The sequence below is a fragment of the Myotis lucifugus genome, unplaced genomic scaffold (genome assembly GCF_000147115.1).
Source record: "Myotis lucifugus unplaced genomic scaffold, Myoluc2.0 scaffold_58, whole genome shotgun sequence".
Taxonomy (NCBI): domain Eukaryota; kingdom Metazoa; phylum Chordata; class Mammalia; order Chiroptera; family Vespertilionidae; genus Myotis; species Myotis lucifugus.
Window position 1 is genome coordinate 3,643,754 of NW_005871106.1, and position 25,124 is coordinate 3,668,877.

The following is a 25,124-nucleotide window of genomic DNA, read 5'->3' on the forward strand; positions in this document are numbered from 1 at the left end:
TTCCATCTGGTATTTTTTTTCTGCCTAAAGTACTTTATTTATATGTTATAGTTTGTATTTGTAATGAGTACTTCCAGCTTTTGTATGTCTGGAAATGTCTTTATTTTCCCTTCATTATTTTTGAAAATATTTTTGCTGGGTGTGGAATTCTAGTTTGACAGTTTTTTTCTTTCAGTATTTTAAATATGTTGCTCTACTTTCTTCTTTCTTGTCCTGTATTTGATGGGAAGTCAGCTTTCATATTTATCTTTAGTCCTCTATAAGTATTGCCTCTTTTTTGCCTATGGCTGCCTTTAAGATTTTTCTGCTCATCACCAGCTTGATGCAATTTGATTATGATGGACCTTGACATGGTTTTCTTTATTTATTTCCAGATTTCTTATGCTTGAGGTTCATGAGCTTCTTGGATCTGTCAGTTTATAGTTTTCATTAAGTTTGAAAACTTTTGCTTTTATTTCTTGAAATAATTTTTCTGTCTGCCCTCTTTCTCTTCTTCTTTGGGGACTCCAGTTACATTTTTATTATATCTCTTGAAGTTGTTCCACACATCATTGGTACTCCGTTAATTTAAAAAATATTACTTTCTGTGTTTCATTTTGGATAATGTCTATTGTTATGTTTTCAAGTTCATTGATCTTTTATTCTGCAATGTTTAAACTGTAATTATTCCAATCTAGTGTAATTTTCTTCTCACACATTGTGGGTTTTAGCTCTAAAATTTCTATTTGCTTTTTAAAATGTCTTTCATGTCTCTACTTAACCTTTTGCACATATATAGTTATAATAACTATTTTAATGTCTTTGTCAACTAGCTCCAGTATCTATGTAAGTTCTGGCTTTATATCAATTGATTGATCTCCATATTATAGATCCTATTTTCCTATTTGTTTGCATGGTTGGTAACTCCCCCAACATGTTCCCCCATTCACTGTATAGATCAGGCAAAGGGCCAGGGCTGAGGAATATATGGGGTGGGTTTACTCTGCCTCCTTTTTTCTGTGCAGTCAATGTAAGAACACAGCCTTTGGTAAGCTCTGGGAGACCACATGGTAACATTTGATCAGATGTCAGACATGGTGAAATTTATATTGTTGGGTATTCCTGTAAATTCTTCAGCTTTGTTATTATGGGATGTGTTATTTGGAAACAAGTTGATTCTTTTTCATCTTGCTGTTAAGATTTCTTAGGCAGAACTGGAGCTGTATGCAGTCCAGGATTATTTATTCCCCACCGGTGAGGCCAGATTCTCCTGAGTCCTCACAATACTCTGTGCACTGAGAGTTTTTTTCAGAATGGCTGGTGGGAACATGCACCGTTCCTGCCCCATGGACATTGTCGTCTCTAATCCTCTTGGGTAAACCTTTATCCAGATGTAGGTAGTTTTCCTACATGCTTGTGCTGAGGGGTACTAAGCTCTGTGGATCTCCAGAGCTTTCTCTCTGTGCAGCTGACTTTTTGCCAATACACCTAGGCTTCTCTAAACTTTCTCTGCTTAGTCCCTTCAACCCAGGGAATCTGCGGGCTCTGCCTGAATTCTCCCTACTTGTTCACAGCCTGGAGACTCTCTCAAGGAGTAATCTGGGGGAATTTTAGGGCTCACCTCATTTGTTTCCCATCTTTCAAGGATCGTTGTTCTTCAGTTCCTGGAATCCAGTTTCTTCCAAACTGTTATTTTGTATATTTTGTCTGATTTTTATCTGTTTCACATGAAATGGTGAATCTGGCTGCCATCACTCACCCCATCGTTGTGCAAGCGGAGTTTCCTCCGCAGTGTTTTTCAGATTTTGAACATGGAGCCCTTTTTCCAAAGACTGTCTAATTGAACTAGTATTGGCTTTGGAAAATGCCAACATAGTAAAAGAGAAAGTTGTGTTTTGTTAGTTAAGGAATATTTCTCTTATGTGTTAGTCCTTAGAAGCTGGAGTCTCAGAGTTGGCATGGCATAGAGAGTTGACATAGAGATCTCCCAATCTCATTGTCTTCAAACCAGAAGAATTTTTAAAACAGTAATGTACTCCTCTCATGCAGTTATAATCTGACATGCAAAGTTTCCCATCATAAGTTGCAATATGTATAAAGAATGTAATTTCCAATAAATGATAGATATTGATATTCTGACATGTTATAATTATTCTCTTTGTCATCTGGAACCTGAATACCATAGTAACTTGAGGCCCATATTGTTCATTTTAAATCATGAGGAAATTCTTCTTTAACATTTAGAAATTTTACATTATTTCCCTTTCTTCTTGATGTCATATTTTCATTCCACTTTCCCCACTGAATTTATTTCTAATGTTATGTGTTTGCTTCTTTGACACATTTATGAATCACCCTAGCTTATCTATATCAAAAATAAACATATAAATTAATTCCATGCTTTAAAAAACTTCTCATGATCATAAAAATTGTTTGAAAATAAAATTCATTTTGATTGACTTAGTATTATAATTCTCAGTAGCACGCAGTTGATCCAAACAGCAAAAATATATAAAACACAGATAAACAATAATTCAGCATAGATCCTTGCTGGGTAGCCAAGTTGATTGAAACATCATCCCAGTACACCAAGGTTGCGGGTTTGGTCCCCAGTCAGGGCACATACAAGAATCAACCAATGAATGCATATACAAATCAATGTCTCTCACTTTCTCTCTCTCTCTTTTCCTCTCTCTCTAAAAGTAATAAAAAAATCCTATTTCAGCATAATAATTGAAATTTTATTTGATATGCATCTCCTTGAGAAGAAAGGGTATTTTATTTTTCCTAGTTAGTCTATTTACCTGTGGATGATAATTATGCATTTCTAGAATAAGGCCAGATAAATAGGTCATATTGAAAATCCAAGGTAATTATGACGTTAGGTAAACACATAGTGGTAACACCTGAAATATTTCTGGATTGTGTAAGTTTATATAAATATAATGACATCTGACTTCTGTACTTAATTTATTTGAAGTTTTATAAATTTCAGAGACAACTGAACCTTTTGCATGGAGGTGGATGACCAACAGAGCATTAGGTACTAGTTAGGGCTATTTTTGTACTACCTCTGCTCATTTTTAATAATTGACAGTTGACTACTATCTGAGGCTAAACTTGCACAATGGTGAAATATAACATATGGTTTTTATTATAACAAAAGTATTTTTAACTTTGTGAAGGATTTTAAATGATTGATTCAATTTATGAAATTATTTCCCTACTGTTTTTCTATCTACTCTGTGAAATAATACATACCTGTTCAGGGATATACTTTGGCTATTCTGTTGTCCTGTAACAGGATGATGGATAGAAACATCTCTGGTAGGATAATTGGGGTCACATTGTAAAATTGGACTTGTCCTTGCACCATGCGATGCTCAGAAGTCTTGGAATTTGGGCTCAGGTCCAGGGCAGCCTGTCATGCGCTCCTCTGAGCAGTGTTAATCACACTGCTGGTCTTCACTTGGAATGAGTTTCCAGGAAGCCAGTAGGGACTGAGGCTACTGATCTCTCTATCTGAGCACTTTAAGGATGAAAAAGGCTTCATGCCAGAAAGGAATGCTCTGCCAGGCACGTGGTATGTGCAGAAACTGGTGTCTGTCCTCTTAACCTCATGCTGCCTAGTCAAATTAGCTGGGGGATTTTACGAGTTATTCATTCCTCCCCTGGAGCGAAACCAGTTTGCTATTATCTTGGCCAACACCCTCTTTGGAGGGAGCTTTTAACTAAAGTTGTCAAGGAAAGATGTAACTTAATTCCTAGGGAATATGATTTCATAGAACAACACTGTTTCTTCTAAACTAACTTAGATATTTTTTAAGGGACTTGGTGAAAAGTAGCTGAAAGAGTAAAGAAAGCATTATTAATTGGCTAGATCTGCATATTATTGCATCTGGATGAGAGCTTTAAAATTCACCCAAGCACCTTCACTTCTTTAACTTCATTCAATTATTCAAGAGCAGTTTTGACTCTATCCTAAGATAAAATTCTTTGTGTCTCATCCTTCCGGCACGGAATGACATCTTAGTCCCTAAGACAACTAATTAAACTCTTACATATCTTGTCTTGGCCCTCTGGACTCTGGGCTCTATTCATCTTTTTATTTACCACAGAACCTGACACACGGTAGATTCTGGGAGAGAATGAATAAAGAATTGTCCTAAGCACATCTGAAATCGTGCTTATACTTACTAGCTGTGATATCTTGGGGGCAGTTACCTTCATCTCTGGTCTAGGTTTCTACACCCCAAAATGGAAATAATCATAAACTCTACATACAGAATTTTGGTCAAAATTAAATATCTGTGAAGTACTTACTTGATGCCTGTGCCCATGAATGCTTAAATAGCTGCCGTTCTTATTGCTATGGGTGGAGTGAATGTAGGAATCCACACGTGTCCTTACTGGCATCCCTGCTGGAGATGTGAGCAGACCTCCTGCTCACAGGGGATTCATGTCCCAATAGAGCAGTAGTTCTCAACCTTCTGGCCCTTTAAATACAGTTCCTCATGTTGTGACCCAACCATAAAATTATTTTCGTTACTACCTCATAACTGTAATGTTTCTACTGTTATGAATCGTAATGTAAATATCTGATATGCAGGATGGTCTTAGGCGACCCCTGTGAAAGGGTTGTTCGACCGCCAAAGGGGTCGTGACCCACCAGGTTGAGAACCACTGCAATAGAGAGACACGCAGAAACTCATGGAAAAAGTACAGCAGGGTGAAGGCTTCTATTAGGAACCCAAGAAGACTCAGGAGCGAAGGGTTTCATTTATTTAAAGGCTAGGATTGAGGAAGTGTTACAGGAGAGATAAGGCCTGGGCACTTCTACATTCCATTTGAGAAAGGAATGCAGTTTTCTAGACAGTCAGTACGGTACAGTAGAGGAAATATGTTTGAGGGATTTGAAGTGGGTTAGTACTTCCAGGGTGTGACATAGAGAAGGGAGAGAGGTTGTGAAGTGCTGGGAGATGGGATTAGAGAGGTAGTGAAAGGTTCTGTAAAGTAGAGGGTCATGGTCAGATATTAATTTGTGTAAAACTCATACCAGATGAATCTCCATCTCTGCTGACCAAGTACATTGCTAATTTATACTTAACCACTGGCCCTTAAAGTACAGTGAGGCTGTGCAGGGCCTTGTTGGAAGAGAAATGGTGGGTCTCCTATAGGACCCTTTGGTATGCTCCTCTGCCCCCCTAAACCCACCAAGTTTGCCACATCCACACACATCCAGGCACTGTGCTGCATGGTCGCAGGAAGTGTTCTCCTCTGGTTAGACCTCTCCTTGGAGCCTGAGGCCCGCACCGCAGTGTGTCTCCAGGTGTCCTCTGTGTGCCTCCTGCCCTCTCTCTGGGTGAGCTCCCTGCTGCTCTGCCAGAGCCAGGCTGGTGCACCCCTGCTGGGATAGTATTGAAAGACTGGATTTAGGCTGCCTCAGCCCACTCCTGCCAGCCAGTATCACCAACTCAATCAAAGGGGGTTATCTTAGAATACAGACTCTCTGCTTCTTCGAACAGTAACCGATAAAGCTACTTACTCTGCACAGTTGAACCTGCTTTGCTCTTATTTTGGTGTGATTCCTGAGGAAAGAACACTTAGAATCTGTCTGCGACAGACACTGAGATTCTATGTAGAGGAAATTATGATGACAAGGTCCCCAGGTTTCCTGCTGGAAAGTCACCCCTTCAAGGTATCCCCCAGGTCCGAGAGTTCCTTCCCTGGGGAGCCCTGCCACCTCTGTGCACTTTCCCTCCGAGACTCCATGTTGCCAGGCTGCTGATCCTCTGGGCACAGCCACCATCACTGACTTCTGTCATGAGAGCCACTGTGGCCTGTGGGAAGGGCAAGTGATTTCCCTTTGGTTGCTCCATCTCAAGTGCCGTCAGGCCCTTCCCACTGATTCTTGGCAGAGGGATTCATTTCCAACCTGACTTTGCCAGAGTTCAGCTGCAGAGGAGGGAAGTGCATGGGAATCAAGCAGCTGGTTAGGACCTACTCATGGGACTCCTGCTGGCTCCAACCTGCCCCCAGGGGCAGGGCCCAGCTTCCCTCCCATGATGGGAGCCCTCCACAAGGCAGCCTCTCTCCTCCCAGTCCATATCAAGGGGACTGTTGACTCTAGAAAGGAGAAGTTCTACCTCCACGTTTCGTACTAGGACTGATCTTAGAATAAACAGTGGGCAGAAAATAAAACGGGAAAGGTTCTCCCCACCCTGGTACCTCGGTCTAGCTTCATGGCTCCAGCAATGCAATTCCATAATGTCCCAGCGTGGACTCAGTTCCCACAGTCAGGGTTCTTTGAAATTAAACAATACCTGTGAGGTATATGAACAGTCGGTACAAGGGGGGCTGTGCCAAGCAGGAACAGTTCCTTTTCACACTGTCTCCATTATAATTTAGAAAATGCCATGTGAAACACAAAGAAGGCCTTCGTGTTACCCAGCAGGTTAATGTGTTAAATCAGCCTGTGTGAGTGCTGATATAAAGTAGCCCTTTTCTTATTTATGGGAAAAATGGATAGGCACATTTCAGAGTATTGCCATTTTGTAAATATATTAGCTTGAGATGTGATTCCACTTACATTTTCTTCATCAGGTAACTTATTTCATTTATATTTATTAATGTCACCCTGACTGTGATCTGTACTTTTAAACTATATTTTCCCTTTCGACAAACCTCAGTACTATTTTGTCCCTACTCAGTTTCCTTGCGAGCGCATATATCCAGAGCTGTTAAGGTGAACTCAAAAATATTTCATGTGCTTCAAAATGCCTGGCCTGGGCTATAATATAGAAACAGTATTTTCTCCCATTGAGATTGATTTACAATAATCTCCAGCTACAATATTTTAATTTCTAGTGACCCAAAAAAGCAACATCAGTAATAGAATTAATCAAGTTGTTTTGACTTGAAAGTTTCAGTTCTGAATGGTTCTTTATAAACTATATACTTATAGAGTTATATTTGTAATTTTGACAATAGTCAAATAATGTTGCATATGAAATAAAGGTATCCATGACTAAATGTTTATAGGTGGGTTTAAGTCATTCAACCTCTTGGTTTGATGTGGCTGAGAGTGATAGAAACGCTCTGGACCACACGTCTGTTGGCAAGGATGCTGTTTTTCTAGACTGAATAAGAAGTCGGAAAGACTGCAGTGAAAGGGTTTATTACAGTCTAATGGAGAAACAGTGTTTTAGAAGCCATGCAGGAAAACTGGATTGTGGAACCAGCCCTGCTGGTACTGCACTTGATATAAAACCTGTGCTAATTCTACATTGTGTTCAAGATGGCACTCTTTTTACATTCAAGACAACAACAGAAGCATGTTTTATTTCCAGGAAAATACTGCTATATTCTACTTTAGTTAATCAAGGTATTTGTATTCCAGAGATAGATGGTTAAAACTAGATTGTTAATGTAAAGTGGCATTTTCATATCATAGGTTTGTAGATACGTAGAATAGCAATTGAAAAATTATATGTATAAGTAACCAAAACACATGTTTGTGTTACGTTATTGGAATTTTAACATCAGGACTGAGATACTGAAGGTATGTGGCATGTAACTCTGATTATCATAAAGGATCTGCAAGATCAGTTGCAAGCTCTCTAGCAGATGTGACTATGGGTCTCATGAAGTAGAATTCTTTCATTTGGGTATAGAAAAGAAGAATAAAACTTCCATGTGTTACTTGCAAAGTTTTTCTACTTTTAGTGGAAACTAGACTGCCTAACCAGGGTCCTTTCCACCTTGAAAGTTTGCATTTTTCTTCTTTTCTTTCTATGTATTTATTTATTTAATTATATAGCTGATAACTTTTCCCCTTTAAGTTGGTGTTGATCATTTTAATAATTGAGTATTGATTATCTTCATTTTCATGTTTAGGTGGTGATAAAATTATTTAACAAATGTTGCCTTATGCTTTATAGAGTGAATGTTCTCGTTTACTTGAACCTAAATGGAATGCCTCTTTTCTTTTGACTGTTGTGAGTTGAATCTCATGAATATAGTTCAAAACACTTTATTGTTTTATTAAATTTAATGTGATAGGATGTGGCAAATGTTGTGTTTTGCCCCCCATATCCATTCCCCTTCCTTTCAGTAATAAAACCCACATTTCCTTTGGGCCCCATCCTTCCTGTTGAGATCATGTGCTTCAGGTGGGGCTCCATTCCAGTGGCAAGAGTAGGACATGTCCCACAGGGATGCCCAGAACCTCAGCTTCCTCAGCCATAAAGATTAGTTCAGAGGCAGTAATCTGACTTCAATATTGCAAGTCCGTGTAGTCTCAGATCCCTGGCCATCATTACTTATTTAGAAACACAGATCATCCAGTAAGAGTGCATCATGAGATTTATGTCAGGATATAGTCCCATTGCTGCTGCCAGTTTTCCTGGCTGAGAAGAAGGCAGCCATTGGAGGGCAGTGCTGATGGATGGAGATATTTGAGTGGAGGCATCGCATCGTTTGAGGCCTGCTTTTCACTCTGCATCTGAGGGCATTTCTACCCCTGAATCTGTTAGTTACATGAGCCCATATATTTCCCTTTAGGATTAGCCTAGTTTGATTTGAGTTTTCTGTCACCACGAAACAGAATAGACTCTGCACTTTGTTTGTTTATAGGGTAGGTTGTGGAGTTTATTTTGAATCTCTCATTTCACTCATATATGGAATCTAATGAACAAAATAAACTGATGAACAAAATAGATCTACAGACATAGAAGCATGGAACAGACTGAAGACTTTCAGAGGGAGGGTAGGGGTGAGGAAGTGGAGGAGAGAGATTAACTGAGGAATTTTTATGCATATATGCATGGCCCATGGGCACAGACAATAGTGTGGTGAAAGCCTGGGAGGGTTAGGTGCAGGGTGGAGGGGATCAATGGGAAAAAAACAAAGGAGCGGGCGACATTTGTAATGCCTTCAATAATAAAGATACATTTTAAAAACTAATAAAATAAATTTAAAAAAGAAAAACTTAAGCATAGTAATAGGAGTTATAAGGAATTCATTCGAATGTATTTTGTGAAGTTCCAGACTAGCATTTAGGTAGACTTGTAATATCAGGTGGGGAGAATTCAAGTTTTTTGGAAGTTATGGGCAATCACAATCTTCAATGTTACCGTAGTTAGTTTTGAGGAAAATACATACTCCTTTCATTTTCAACAAGGGCTGGATTTCAGTTGTCAGCTATTGATTATCTATACTGGAAAGTGGAACAATGGTCTTAAATGCTGTCAAAGGATATTTATATTTTACTTTGAAATAAAACCCTTGAGGAGCAATCTACCTTTCTTATGTCAGTCTTAAACCAACAAAAGATATATTTGTTTCCCAAACATTTCAATTAACGGTCCAGCAGGATCACTGACTGAGAGAGGAAAGCTTCCTCTAGTTTTAAATTTTGTTCTAGATAAATTACAAGGGAAAAAATTGTGATTATTAAGAAATAAATTAAATTACTTATCAGAAGACACATATCCACATATGGTCATTAGGCAGCTTCCTTTGATCTTTCAAATCTTGAGGCTCTTGGGGAGGATGCCTGGGGGCAGAGAGAATCACTAGGTAGGTCTAACTCCAGAAGTTCACAGGGAAAGTAATCCAGATTACCTTTTTGTCAGGGTCTGCCACTGGCAAAGTGTCCATTACTGTCAGGCAGGATTCAGCTTCTTATTCAGACTTCAAAGCTTGCTATGGCAAGAAACTGACAAATGGTCAGAAATGTGCCCTTAGTGATGTGCCTCTGTGATGGTGTGTTTTGTTCAAAGGATAAATTGGCTTTAGATAGTGGGAAAACCATTAGAAGCATATGGTGCAGCAGTTGGCTGCAGACTTTGTTTGTTTTGTTGGAATTCCAGAAGCTGCTACTATTTGGCTTTGACATGCCCTTGAAAATCCAAGATGCTTTGGTCAGTGCGTTTATTGTATTAAACTTAATATAAATTTTATTGGGATCTTTGTTATATAAGACAGGCTTTCTTTACATTTCAAATTGCTCTGATATGAAAGGACAGGATGCAATTTGTAAAGTACCACAATGAAAGTAATTAGAGAAGCTACATGCAGGAATCAGGCTCATTACTTTATAGCCACATGGCATTATATTTAGTTCCTTGAGCCGAATTCTTCCATATAGAAGGCATTTCTGTCATCACTGAAGCTCCTGGCAAGTTGTAAGTGATCACAATAATAACCAAAATTACGTAATTCAGAAGAGATATAGGGTCTATTCTGGAGCTTCTGTTCTGCTTAGTGCTTCATTACAAGAACTAAACAGTTGTATTTCTAACTTTAGGTCAGACAGGTTAGGGCATTTGGGGCTCAAATCATTGTCTAATGAAAGGCATGGTCAGCACTTGATGATTCAGAGAGCAATTTTCAGATTACCCAGCACCAGAGTTGCTTAAAATACTCTGGCATTAGTATAATCATGAAAATAGCTAGTTGCCTAGAAAGGGAAGTGACTTCATGCTGTTGATGCTATGAATGGCCTTTTCTGGGTGATTTGAGAATTCTGTAGGATGTCAAATTAAACTCTAGGTTCAGAAAATTCGTAAAGTGAGCTCCCCTTGGCTTAGAAGTAGGAGTTGGGAAAAGAACAGCACCAAAAATGAAATGTAGTTAACTTACAGTTTGAAATTCTTATCCTTTGGGCATAGTAAAACCAGACATGTACACTGTTTTTTGTTTTGTTTTGTTTTACTACCCTAGGTTAATTTATCTGTTTCTGATGTTATCAGAGTATATACTATTTAAGCTTTCTACAATCTGAGAAAGGAGTCACTATAATGAGTTTAACACTTAAGAATTGGCATATATGGAACATTTACTCATTGTTCAGCATTGTGCTAAGCACTTATGGGCATTATCTCACTTAACACAATAGCCTGATGAGACAGATGCTCCTTTTTATCCCTGGGATGGTTAAGGTCAACTTGACTAGGCAATGGTGCCAGTTGTTTGGTCATACAGCAGTCTAGATATTGCTGTGAAGATATTTTTAGATGTGATTAACATTTAAATTGGGGGACTTTAAGTAAATAAACATTGAAATCAGTAGACTTTGAGTTAAACAAATTACCTTCCATAATATGGTGGGCATCATCCAATCCATTGAAGGCCTTAAGAAACTGAGCTGTCCTGAATAAGGAATCCTCCTCAAGAATGCAACACAGAAACCCTGCCAGAGTTTCCATCCTGCTGCCCTGTGTAGTTCAGATTTGCCAGCCCCCACCATTGCATGAGACAATCCCTTAACATCTCTCTCCAAAACATGTGATTATAAAACCAACATATACTGCTTTTTTGCTTCTCTGGAGCAGCCTGACTCATACAATCCCCACTTTACAGATATAACTTATCTAAAGTCAAGTCACACAGTTCATAAATGGGAAACATGAGATTGGAACCTGGATTTTTAGATTCCAGGGCTCAAGATTTTGACTGTTAAATGTTCTGGTCTCTTAAAAACAAAAATAAAACAATAACAACAATGAAAAACCCTAATGTGATTCTTTTTTAAAAAATATATTTTATTGATTTTTTACAGAGAGGAAGGGAGAGAGATAGTTAGAAACATCAATGAGAGAGAAAAACATCGATCAGCTGCCTCCTGCACACCTCCTACTGGGGATGTGCCTGCATCCAAGGCACATGCCCTTGACCAGAATCGAACCTGGGACCCTTCAGTCCGCAGGCCGACTCTCTATCCACGGAGCCATACCGGTCACGGCCCCTAATGTGATTTTTATTTCAACTGGCTTTCTCTTGTTCTGAGTGTCTTCATTGTTCTGAGAGTTCTGCTGTTACTGAGCATCAACGAAAGATAGAACACATGGTCTTTTTGGTTCATTTGTTTACATTGTTAATTCAAGGAAGAATTATTTTATATCACCATGCAGTGAAGAAAATAATTACTTCTTTTCCACAAGAATCATAGATAACTGGGCATGCTTTTGATTGTTTTTCTATATTTTCTATAATTAGTAAGAACGATTTTTCTCTAGGATGTTAGGATATTATTTGTAGCAACCAATACCCTCTGTTGCACCCTCATGCTTCATTCTGAGATTGTGGGTCTCCCCCATACGTCTGTGGTCTGCAGCTATAACCTGTATACAGTGTGATTATTACCCTTACAAAGTTACAGTTCGTTTTTGTGTCCTTGTCCCACAATGCATCGGAAGGCTGGAGCCATGCTTTATTGAGCCTTTCTTATTTGCCCAGCAAAGTGGTACTCCTGGAAGGCACTCACTAAATGCTTAGTGACTGACTCTGTCTGCTGTTCCCTGTCAGAAAGCACTGTTTGCCCTCCTGGTCTTTGGAACTCCACTCAGCTATTTCTGAGTAGTTGCTGCCTGCTCCTAAGTCTAATCTCTAATCTTCTTTGGGTTTCTGGACCTGTATCCGATGTTGGTCCCTCTTCCAAATACTTTTCTTTTTCCTTATTTCTACTATATTTTATCTGACCTCTTGGATTTTCTGGATAACCTACCTTTATTTAATCTTTCTACCTATTTCAGATTATTACTTTATTTTCATTGACAGAACAACCAAGCAGGTCTAAACTATGAATCTTTGGAAGTCCCATAGAATTCCATTTGAAACTAGTTATCCTGTAGTTGCTCCTTTACTGACAGGGTGCTACTTTGCATTGGACATAGACGGGTGCCCTTGTCCACTGCTTGGTTGTAATTTACAAAATTCAAATCTAACAACAATAAAAGAGAACTTATTGCCTTGAGTAGTTTATAGGGGGTGGTGGAGTATGGCTTTAGGCACTACTGGACCAGATTCTGCCAACCAGACTCTGTCTCCTTTTCTGTAGCTCAGCTTCTCCCTATGCTGTGGCTTCATTCTCAGGCAAGTTTCTCCCTACTGCATGAGCAGTGACATCCTCAAGTTTAGCTCTCTACAACTCAGGATTGAAAAGGAAGCGGGACCTCCTTTCTCCCTTTCAGTATCCATATTACACATTTTGTGGAGAGGATCATGTACCCAAGTCTGACTGATGCACTCACCGTTAATTACCTTTAGGGGATGGAGAATTCCCATTAGCCAGCCTGAGGCATCTGTTCACCTTGATTGTTGGACTGGCCCGGACTCAGTGCAGGTGGAGAGTCCCTTCAAAGGGGGGACGCTGGGCAAACGCAAGTGTCCTGTGTCACGGAAGAGAGAGGGTGGCTACTCACATATAGAGAGTTAGTTCAAGAGAGAAATGGACAAAGCAAATAAATGGAAAAGCTTCGTATCACAGGTCCATAGGTTAATGACTTACTGAGTCTGAATTTGCACCCAAATACAGTACTTTTCAAAATATGTAGGCACAAGTTTGCTTCATAGCCATATTGTATTTACCTTCTTTTGTGTGAGTTTCCTCCTTCCATTCCCTCCCTATTTGGCAACATGCCCAGCCTATAGGAGGCATTACATAATGATCTGCTAGAGTAAACTGGAACCAGAGTAGCAAGGTCTATGTTTCATCCCTACCCAAATAAGTAGAATATTTCAGAGAAAGACTGGCCTGGCATCTCGGAGAGATTTGCTCTTTCTGTATCAGAAGCAACAGTGTGAAAAATGCTTTATTTAGTTTAATTATGCAGGTCATCTTGCTACTGATAAACCTTCCTCATGCAATAATAGCCAAACTACCATATTTCCCATGGAAAAGAGATGTGGTTTGCTATTGTCTAATGTCTTTATTTACATTAAGTTCTGAATTACAAGGAATTGCTTACAAATAAAATTTGCTTTCGAATGTTACCACTTTACACCATAAGAATAAACCTACTGTTTCTAAAATGAAATATTTTCATTTTCTTTTAAAACTGTGGTAATTTTATTATGTGAAGTAGCACATTAACTTCTGGAAGTTAAATAGCTTTCATTGTAAATGTGGTAATTTCCTTATAAATAAACTATCAAGTATGATTCAGCCCTGATTCTGGTTTAGAAATTTGGAAGTTCTTTTCCTCTCCAGTGCCATAGGGGAGCATATGGCTGATTCACTTGATCTGAGATGGCATCTGCATTATTAATATTTACATTTTTTATGGGCTATATTGCACCCAGAATGATTCTGACTTTCCCCTCTTACCTGTGAAATGAATTTTCCTCCAGTGGCTGATTGTTATGTTTTGCCCATTTCATATTGGGTGAAAACCATATGTCTAGGGTTGCATGCAGAAAGTCTCAGAGATTTCAGTGGGGATAGAGTGCTTCAGGTTATCAAGAAAGTGCTCCTCTCATGGAGAAGTCTGCTTTGTGTTTTAATGAAATTCTCTCCATGCTTCCCCATGTACCCCATGCTCACTTTATTAAGCAAAGAGAATAAATCCTAGATTTGTTTGTTTTAGACATAAGTAGTTGAAATATTCAGATCCAGTAAAAAATATCCATAACTCTAGCTCCTATTCTTGAGTAGGAAATAAAAGTCGATGCTGTCTGATCCATTCTTCTGGGCATGCTGGTACCAACTACAAGGTGGTTTTTTGAGCTTTCAGTCTTTCTCAGCTTAAATGAATCGAATTGAGTTGTCTGTTAACATGTTTCGTTGTGACTATGATATGGAGACTTTTTTGAAACACCTTAAAAAATGAGGTGCCAGTGAAAACTGTGGGGAAATAACTTAAAAGAACAGACTAACCACGCTGCTGAAATCAGCATTGAGTTGTGTCTTTTACTCAGAGAAAAATGTGATAGTGAAAGGTGACAGATTCAAGAGAGAAACTTCCAGTATAAACCACAGAACTATCTTTAGGAATGCATGGTGTGAAAAATACTACTGACATTAATATTTATTTTAATAATAATAATAGTTTGCTAAGCTTTATTGAGGTTTTACAGAATACAGTAGAAAGCACTCTCCTAAATATTTTCAAGTGTTTCATTTATATCCTCACAACGACCTGTGGCATAGGTAGTAAAATTATCCCCATTTGACAAATAGTGAAATGGATGCACATGTTGAATAACTTGCCCAAGGACTAACAGCCAAGATTTGCACCCAGGTCATCTTCATATACAGATAATTCACATACCCTTGCATCATCTTGAGTAAGAACTTGCATTATATATTGATGTTTATAATAAATTTGCCCCCAGGTACATTTTAAACTGTATGTAATATGGGAGAAAATGAAATGGGAACTTCAGCAGTTTGTTCTTGAGCAGTTAAATGAGAGTGTGGCATTCCATTTCCAGTTAGCTTGCTTGGAGCCATTGTTCACTTAGAACCACTAGACAATCTGGAAGGGTCAAGGGCTATCGTTTGAAAGCAATGCAATATGTGAGACAGCAAGTATTTGTAGTGCTAATATCCCAGTCAGAAGGCAGCCCCCAAAAGAGATGAGCTCCCCCTTTGGTGAAATTTTTCTCCTTCAGACATTTACTGAATCAAAAGTGCCATCTGGGAGGCTGAAAAGAGAACTGGATCTTATGCAAGACCCTGAAGTTTTGGAATCCATATCCTGCCAAAGAAGAGGAGCCCTGGTAAACAACTAAGCTCCCCATTAGGATCCCCAAGGTTACACAGAAGGAATAGTAGTGAATCTGAAAGAGACCAGTTCTCACAGTGATTTAATAAAGCAATCTCTTCCTAACCCATTCATCTTCCAGAAGCAAAAGTAAATTCTCTCTGGAGGAAAGTAACATAAATTGCACCTTCAAATTTTCTCTGTAATTTGTCATTTACAGTGTTATGCAATTAAAAATAACCAGGTACTCCAAAGCACAGGATTTAACTAAAAATCAACAGGACAAAAAACATAACAATATTAACCCTTTGGTGACCCAGATATTGGATCATTTTAACTTTAACATAGCATTAATCAAAAACTTTAATATAACTGGAAGTTCAGAAGGAAAAAAGGATGGAAAACACAAGACATAAGAAACAGAAGGTCTAACTTCCAGAATTGGAGTCGCATAAGGAAAGAAAGATAGGTAAAGGAACCAGATACAAGAAAGTCCTAAAAGCAGCCATGAAGGAGAGGCATGCCACCTTCAAAGGAGCAATAATAAGACAGTTGCCTCCCAACAGAAATGGCAGAAGCTAAAAGCCTTTGGATTGACATCTCCGAGAAACAAAGTTATTTGTATACCAAAAAAGAAAAGGCTGAGGAAATTAATTACCATACAATTGCACTAAAGGAATAGTAAAAGGAGTGCTTTAGCCCTAGCTGGTTTGGCTCGGTGGATAGAGTGTCAGCCTGTGGACTGAAGGGTCCCAGGTTCGATTCTGGTCAAGGGCACATACCTTGGTTGCGGGCACATCCCCAGTAGGGGGTGTGCAGGAGGCAGCTGATCGATGTTTCTCTCTCATTGGTGTTTCTAACTCTCTATCTCTCTCCCTTCCTCTCTGTAAAAAAATCAATAAAATATATTTTAAAAAAGAGTGCTTCAGGCAAAATGAAAACTATCCCGATCATTTTGATGAAGGTCAAGAAGCAATGGGGAGTTAGCAGCAAGGGTAGATCTAAATGAAAACTGACTGTGAGAAATGAAAGAAGTAGTAGCTTTTGGGGTCTCACCTGGACATTTGCAATGCATGACAGCAGTAGCACATACATCAGGAGTTAAAAGTGTTCTAAGTTTCTTGAGTTTTTCCGAAGTGGTATAAGTACAAATTGATCTTGAACTTCAGTCATTCAGGGAGCCATATGGTAATCTCTGGGGTAATGGTGAAAAGAATACAGAAAAAATGTCTAAATAACAAGCTACTGACATGACAATTAAAATAATAAAAACACTCAATCCAGAAGGGGACAATAAGGGGGAGAAAAGGAAACAAAGGCCGAGGCCAGTTTGGCTCAGTGGATAGAGCGTCGGCCTGCGGACTGAGAGGTCCCGGGTTCGATTCCGGTCAAGGGCATGTGCCTGGGTTGTGGGCACATCCCCGGTGGGGGATGTGCAGGAGGCAGCTGATCGATGTTTCTCTCTCATCGATGTTTCTAACTCTATCTCTCTCCCTTCCTCTCTGTGAAGGATCAATGACATATATATATATATTTTTAAAAGAAACAAAGAACAAGTGGCTCCATAGAAAACTCAAGCCCAAATATAGCTACATTATATTAAATATACACAAAGTAGAACTTCCCTTCCAAGGCAGAGATTGTCAGATTGGACAAAAAGGACAGGGGGAAAAAAGGCCTATTTGCTGCTTATGAATCCTAAAAATAAATAATAAGTGTGAAAATAAAAGGCTGCAGCCCCTAAATCAAAGAAAAGCTGTCATACTAAACTGAAATCAGAAAAAGGTAAGGCAAGAGGTATTACTACTTCATACTGGTAAATGATTCCATATAAGAGGAAAATATTACCCTTCTAAATATTGCCTACCTAATAGCATAACTTCAAGGTGTATAAAAGACAGCCTATCACCTAATATTCTGGCGGCTTGACTATTAAAAATAGAATTTGCCAAAGGCAGAACAGATAGCTGCCAGGGCATTGGGACAATATTGATACTGACTCCATCGTCATGTGGCTTTCATATTCAGCCTGTGTCATTCCTTTCCAGAATCCCTTTTAAAGGAGAGTGATGTTTTCTGTCATCTCAATTGTGTAGTTGAGGAAATGGGACCTTGGGCGCTGTGTGAGTTGGGAGAGAACAGACTTGGTCTGCCTTTCCCAGGGGTTGAAGTTGATGCTTGGTTGGGCCACCCCTGGGAGCTTCAGGTAAAGTCAAGAATTGGTAGTAAGGCTGTGGGCTTTTGTGACATTAGTAGAAGTAATGAGTCTAGAAGTAAAAGGCTAAAGCGTCCAAGGTGAATGAGAATCTCACCTTTCTTCTTTCCTTGGTATTTCACCCAGTGCATCAGAAATGTGAGTGTCAAGAAAATAGCACTGGATTTCTGAACCTCGACTTCATTTTGTTTCCCATATTCCAGTTATTCCTTGCCTAATGAAACATCTCCACTGAGAAGAAGTGATGGAGACATGGGTGTGCCTTTGGAAGAGAAAAATAGAACTTGAAAAACAAGTATTGAAAGCGATGAAAATAATCTTCATTACCCCATTCTCATTAGAACTGCTTTTGTCCACCAAGATAAAACAGTTTCAATCAGGGAGCAGTTTCTTCTAACCAGGTTTACAGCTTTGAACATCAATGAAAACTGATTTTGTAAATTGTTAGTCAGTAGGATTACGTTTTCAGTCTGGTTGTCTTTTCATTCCAAGAAGCCTCGCTAATGAGAGCAGGTGTTGGAGGGAAAATGAGCCATAAAATTATCTCTCTGTAGCTGTTGGACCTAGACTACTGAATTGGCCATTTGTTAGGATGCATTTCAGGATTTCCTCCTGACGTTCCACAAAACTGAAAATTTAAACAGCAATATTAGTTTTTATGCACCATGAGAGAGTGAAAGAAAATAATTCCTTTAGCTAAAGGCAATAATGGATATAGATGCTTTTGAATAAATGGTTGTCTACCATTTCTCAGTAATTTTCATTCTTTTACTGGGTGACCTCTGGTTTTTATTGCTGAGATACAGGAGAAATAAGAGTATAATAGGGAAAAATTCTATGAACTTTCCTTCTTATCTCATGCTTCTTTTTTTCTCTCTTGGCTGAAGTAGAAATAATGAGGATCTAGTATGTTACCTCTTATACTTCTGCAAAGGTTCTGCTTAACTTTTAAGAACCAAGTGAATTTTCCATGTAAAATCTTGACATATCTTGTCAAAAAAATTTAGTGTAAAAAATGTGATAGAGTCTAATTTCATTTTACTTGAAATTCCATTACAAAATAAAAGTTTGTAGTAGAAGATACTGGCAGCTACTTGAAAAAGCAGGTACTAGAACAGAAATAGTCTTTGATTTACTTCATAACTTTAAAATACTATTTAAAGATGAATCTAATATCTGGGAGTGCACACATGAGATTGTTAGCCTCTGTTCACCTCTGAGGCATGGAATTAAAGATTTGCAAGAATGGGAGACTTTTAATATTTTACTCTTTAATCTTTGGAAATGTTAGGATTTTTAGACTAGTATATAATTTTTAAGAAGGGATTTTTAATGACCTAGAAGTTTTCCTTTGTAAGCATTACATTATTATATAAGGAGCATGGAAGAGAAGCCTCATTTCTTATTGCTTCATTCAGCAGACCAGACTTTTGATCTTGTTTGACAGATTTGTCGCCAAGGAAGTAATCCTATATAATAAAGAGCTAATATACAAATGGTCATCACGCCCTCACGCCATCACGCCATAATGGCTCAGACACTCAACACAGGGGAGAGAGGAATGGGGACCAGCCAGGCACAAATGAGCTCGCGAGAGAGGAATGGGGACCAGTCAGGCACAAATGAGCTCATGAGAGAGGAATGGGGGCCAGCCTATACCTAAACAGTAGCCCATTGGTGCATTTTCAGGGTCCAAGGGGACAGTAGTTATATTCTCTGTGTTTATACAGAGGCAGTACTGGCCTCAAACATCTGACTTGTAAATAACTCACAAATAGGAGCATTGTTTCCAGCCAGACCTTCCTTGCCTTTGCTCCTAAAACTACTGTTTGGAGGACCTGTGGATTCAGAATGCACTCACAATTCCTCTGTACTTTCCTTTTAATCTTCCAAGCTCATCTTTCTTGGAAACTCTTCTTGACTCGTACTGAGAGAATTAGTTGCTGGGTCCTTCTCTTGGTTATGAGAGATCAGTGAAGGTCTCTGTGTTGAGGAGTAGTGTAGAGGCCCATGGCAGGCAGGATAACAGATCCTAACACTTAACAAACAGGCTGAACCCAGTTTGGAGAATCCTGTGTGTCATGCTTAAGACATTGGATTCCATCCTATTAGCAATTGGAAAACTAGATTTTTAAACCTCAAAATAAAGTGAACAAATTAAATTATTTTGAAATATGTTTTTATTCAGAGAGAGGGAGAGAGAGATAGAAACATCAATGAGAGAGAAACATTGAGAGGCTGCCTCCTGAATGCCCCCTACTGGGAATTGAGCCTGCAACCCAGGCATGTGCCCTGACCGGGAATGGAACAGGCGACCTCCTGGTGCATGGGAGGATGCTAACCAATTGCGCCACACCAGCCAGACAACCAAATTAAATTTAAAAAAATTATGTTAAAATAAGCAGCCTGGGTCTGTTTGGCACTGTGATATAATAATCATACCAGCAGGTACACTCACAACTGGGACACCAGCTTCAAGGATCCTTCATGAAGTGAACCTTCATGCAACGGTTGAATATTATATAAAAGAATGATTACAACAAATGCAGGGTTAATTTGCTAAAAGAGGAATGAGGCTCTACCTGTGTTTACATTCAGGCCAGGTGGGAAGCCTTTTTCTAAGGCCCTGCTTTTGAGGGGACCCTGGACAAAGTGGAGGTGGCGGATGGGTGGAATTGAGTTTCACATTTGATAATTTTCCCATTCTTATTGAATTGCGAGCATTTCTATCATATATCTAAGGTTTTCTTCTTTTAGTTTGGGAAAAATAAAGCAGATTCAGATAAACAGATGGGTTTAAGTGCTCAGTGAGGGCAGAACCTCGGTCTGTCTCATTCAGCCTCAGGTCCTAGGCAAAGTACCTGGTACATGCAACTTGGGAAACCCGACCGCTAAGTCATAGAGCCCGTGAGCCTTTCCAAACCAGCATCACCTACTTAGCCACTTTCCCTATCTTTTCCAGTGTCTGCTTTGCTCCCTGGAATACTTATTTAGTAGAGACAACGTTTACCCAATATCCTAGGAAATTGTCTGAGATATATACTATAGAGGAATCATTTTACTTGGCACATAAGGATCAGTGATTTGTACCAAATTTGTCCATGGGTGGTGATGCCTTTAAGCAAGGGAGGCCCACGCCTTACTCTATCTCAGTGGCCAGTCTTTATCTCTGTTCCTACCCCTGCTCTTTCAAAGGAATTAAGCTGACCAGTGTTCTCAATTGTGTTCCACTTAAATCCTCTTTCTTATTAATCTCTGGCTCAGATGGCAAACACATCCTTTATAAATATCTCCTCTGAGGAAGAAGCCATTTCTGATCTGACCTTCCCAATTCCATCCTTCCTCAATTACTCCCTGCTCTGTGCTTCCCCTATGTACCCTACATTCATGTTGGATTCCTAGTTATGCCTTAGACACATCTGCATTCCCCCACAGGATGAGACTGTGCTCCCCAAGGCCCAGGTCCCTATCCTCTTTAGCTTTGAATCTGACCTTTAGCTTAGTGTTTATACCATTAAGAAATGTGTTATGAGTGACTGAATGTCTGATTTCTCAGCCTCTCAGCCTTCCCTGCATTTTTTTAAACTGAAGGTTTCTAGTTCTGTAAATGCCCTAAAATATTTATGCTTTGTGCTTTTAAGTTTCTGCTTATAAAGTAAACAGAATAATGATTACAATGAAACACACTCACTATTTATAGTAATATGAAAACTGAGTGAGATTAACAATTATTCACTGCGAATTTTCTCGTCTTTAATATTTGAATGCAATCTGGCTTATTGCAGCAAGGCTTGCAAGTGACAGTGTAATATTTTAAAATATTTATACTTGCACATAATAAGCATTTTCTGCAGCTAATTTCAGATAAATTGAAATGAGTCTAAAAACTCTACAAAATATCTGCAAAACAAGTGTAAAAACCAACACACTTTGAATGCTCCTGTCAACTAACTCATGTTGAGGTGAGACTGGATTCTCCTTCGGAGCATGTGGCCTGTTTTGGTGAGGTCACAACACAAGGAGGAATACACACCTAGATCCTCTGGTGGACAGAGAGCCTACACATAAAGGTCTTCTATCCTTTACTTACAACCCTGCACACCCTTCTTCCACAGATGAGGTGGGAGGGTTGATGGAGACTGTTTGGGGTGTGTGTGTGTGTGTGTGTGTGTGTGTGTGTGTGTGTGTGTCTATCTGGGTTCTTGGAATTTATATCTATCTGGGTTCTTGGAATTCTGTGTTTTCTGAAAACATCTTTGAAAGGCAGTGGACTTAAGGGAATGGGAATCTTAGAAAGGCATGAACGTTTAGAACATGGGTTCTTAATTGTTTTGGGACCATGGGCATCCTTAGCAGACTGCTTCTCAGAATGATGTTTTTAACATAAAATCCAGAAGATTTTAATAGAACCAATTACACTTAAATGAAAGAATCTAAATATTTAAAAAATGTGATACAATAAGAATGTCTTTATATATCACTAAACTAATAATGACTGTCTATTAAGCTTGGTAATTTCGAAGTAGTTAATATAACATTGTAATATGATATGAAAATATCCGTGACTTTCTAGTGACAAAGTTGCAAGTACTGCTAATAAAGTTGTAGTTTGTTGCCTACACTGTATTTGAAGGAAATGCCTCATTCAGTTAGCAAGTATTGAAAATTAGGAACTAATTTTGTTATCATCCAAGTTCATAGACCCCCATGAATTTTATCCATGAACTCCTCCCAGGGATTTTTCTGGCTTAGTTGAAGATATTCTTAAGCAAATGCATGGAGTGGCAAGGAGGTAGAGGGTGAGAGAATAAAATGGGTGAGGAAGGTGAAAGATGTAGTTGCCTCTTGTGCTGGGCTGGTTCTGCTAAGACTATTAATGCTGCCCTTATGCTATGAACAGGCTTGAGTGCACTTAGTATGTGTGACTAAGTCTCTGAATAATTTCACCTTCATTTGAATATAAGAGAAAAAGATCCCTCTTTCATTAAATAGAGAATCATGATATGCCCAGCCACAGGCCTTGGCGTACAGCTGGCCTGGGTAAATTACCTGGGGATTAGGGAGGCAAGGCCTACAACCTCTCTAAGTACATTAGGTTATCGAAAGTTACCGAAGTAGAAACTGGCCAGAAGAAATGAAACATGCACGTAGGTACTTGTTCAGGGAGATTTCTATGGAAACTCTGTTCAGCTTTCTACAACCATATTTACCTTTCTGGCATTTGGTTTTTAACAGGGAAAAGTTTGGCAATAGCATTAGTAATCAGAATTTTACCCCCTTTTACTCAAGTGCTTGTCTTTTTTTAAAGTATAAAAATGTAATATAATGTGTGGGTTTGAGGCAGTTTCATGTGGGTAGATGTATGATGAGGCTTTACATTTTTTAGATTTTTAAGCTTCCCAAGGTAAGAAATTATCTTTTCTCCCTAAAATGGCTAGTAAGTGGCAATTATTAAACTGGTGGCTTTTTTAGGAGTTTTCATTTCTCTGAGCATGTTCTAATGAAAATATTAATTTCATGCTTTCTATGGCTTAACATTTTGACATTTTGGTTATCCTACCACTGGTAACATTTCATGACTATGGATCTAGGAACCCTTTTAGTTAAAATCTCATAGACACTTAATAGAAATTGTTTTTAACTCTTGATTTACTTATGCCATAATTATTTGCCTTCTTCTTTCCTAATTGTATGTATCTATATATACACATGCAAGGGAGACTTCAGATTATTAAGAGCCTAATATCCAGACCCAGATTTGTTCAGGGTTGTATGATAATTTTGTGACAAACTGGGCCTGGAACAGAGTGCTGTGGCTTTCAGCCAGTTATGCTTTTAACACTACTCACTTCTCGGGAATAAGCTGAGAGACTCAGATGTCATTCATCCCATGATTACTCCGCCTGTACTGTATTCTTGGCACTGCAGCCAATGTGATAGATATAGATGGTGAGAGAGAGAGAGAGTCCTTTGCCTCGGAGGCATACAGACACTCAGGGTGAGGTGGTACGTGCTAGTGGGGGCTGTGGTGGGGACTGTGTGGCACCAGCTGGGAAGAGCAGATGAATCATAAGACCTCAAGAGATCATCCAGAGGGTGCTGTGAGGAAAGTAGGAGTTCTCCAGAGGATTGGGGTAGAGATGGGAGGAAGGAACAAGTTGTACATTACCTTGGAGGTGCAGTGTGTTGGGCAATGATGAATAATTTTTGTTGGTGGAACATAACATTTAAAAGAGGATTACCAGGAGCTGAGGCTGGGTTGGGAAAACAGAATACTGTACAAAAGGTGGACCTTTTTTTTCTTGGTTCATTCATCTTAAGCATAAATATCCTTTCTATCTGTATGAAATACAAATATATGTTATGGCCCTTTAGGTGAGTTTTGAAGGAAAGAGTTTGTCTCACGTAGAACAAGGAGAAAGTTCCAGAATGTGATGTGCAAAGACTTGTAGCATGTGTGAGCTGAACATGTGGGGGAAGACTGCGGTGGTCTGTATCGTAACATGGGGAGAGTGAATGGTCCCAGAAAAATATAAGCTTGGAAGGGAGGGCCTGCTGATTACATTCTAACATCAACCCTCTAACACCAGCTGGGTGTCCTAAAGGTCAGTTCAGACTGGCTCTGATTCCCTAGAGTTAGCACAGACCCCACAAATTGGGGGCAAATTTCTTTGATTCTGACACTAACTATCCATGGTTAACATTGGATTCTATGAGTTAAAGAACAAGCTTCCCCCAAAGACTGCCTTTACTTCAGATGCCAGCTGCAAGTAGGGTTTCTAGGTCACCTACATTTGTGCTCAACTTGGCCACAAATTTGACGATTCCCATGATCCTACTTCAGGTTTAGTAATTGACTAGAATGACTCATAGAACAAAAAAACAACAACAACATTGTTCTTGCAACTAGTTTTATTATAAAGGATACAACTCGGGAACAGTCAAATGGAAGAAGTGAAGGGAAGGTTTGGGGGCAGTGTGGCAGGGCACAGAGAGCTTCCATGCCCTTTCCTCATAGGATCGGGCATGCCACTTCCTAGCACATTTTGTGGCCACCAACTGGGAAGCTCCACTGAGCTTTGTCACCCAGACTTTTAATTGAGGTTTTGTTACATAAGAATGATCAATTAAATCATTGGCTGTGAGATTGAACTCAATTGCCAATATTTCTAAAAATGGCATTCCTCTAATCAGGTGGTTTGTCTTTCTCTTGACCAGGCTCCATCCAGAAGTTATCTATGGGTCCCTCCCTGAGTTAAGGCATGAACATCACAAATACACACCTGTCATTCAGGAAATTCCAAGGGATTTTGAAGCTCTGCGCCAGGAACCCTGGACAGAGACCAGATCTATTATTTTTTCAAATGTATTTCTTTTTTAAAAAATATATTTCTTTATTGATTTCAGAGAGGAAGGGAAAAGGAGAGAGAGATAGAAACATC

The 25,124-nt window shown here is 39.1% G+C and overlaps 1 protein-coding gene and 1 non-coding gene across 2 annotated transcripts in view; one reads left to right on the forward strand and one right to left on the reverse strand.

Annotated features, from left to right (window-relative positions):
• PTPRM (protein tyrosine phosphatase, receptor type M) overlaps positions 1–25,124 on the forward strand; it is a 633,774-nt gene that overhangs the window by 204,338 nt on the left and 404,312 nt on the right.
• On the reverse strand, positions 912–1,044 carry LOC111826164. Its single transcript, XR_002829426.1, has one exon. It is a non-coding gene; the product is annotated as a small nucleolar RNA SNORA51 (small nucleolar RNA).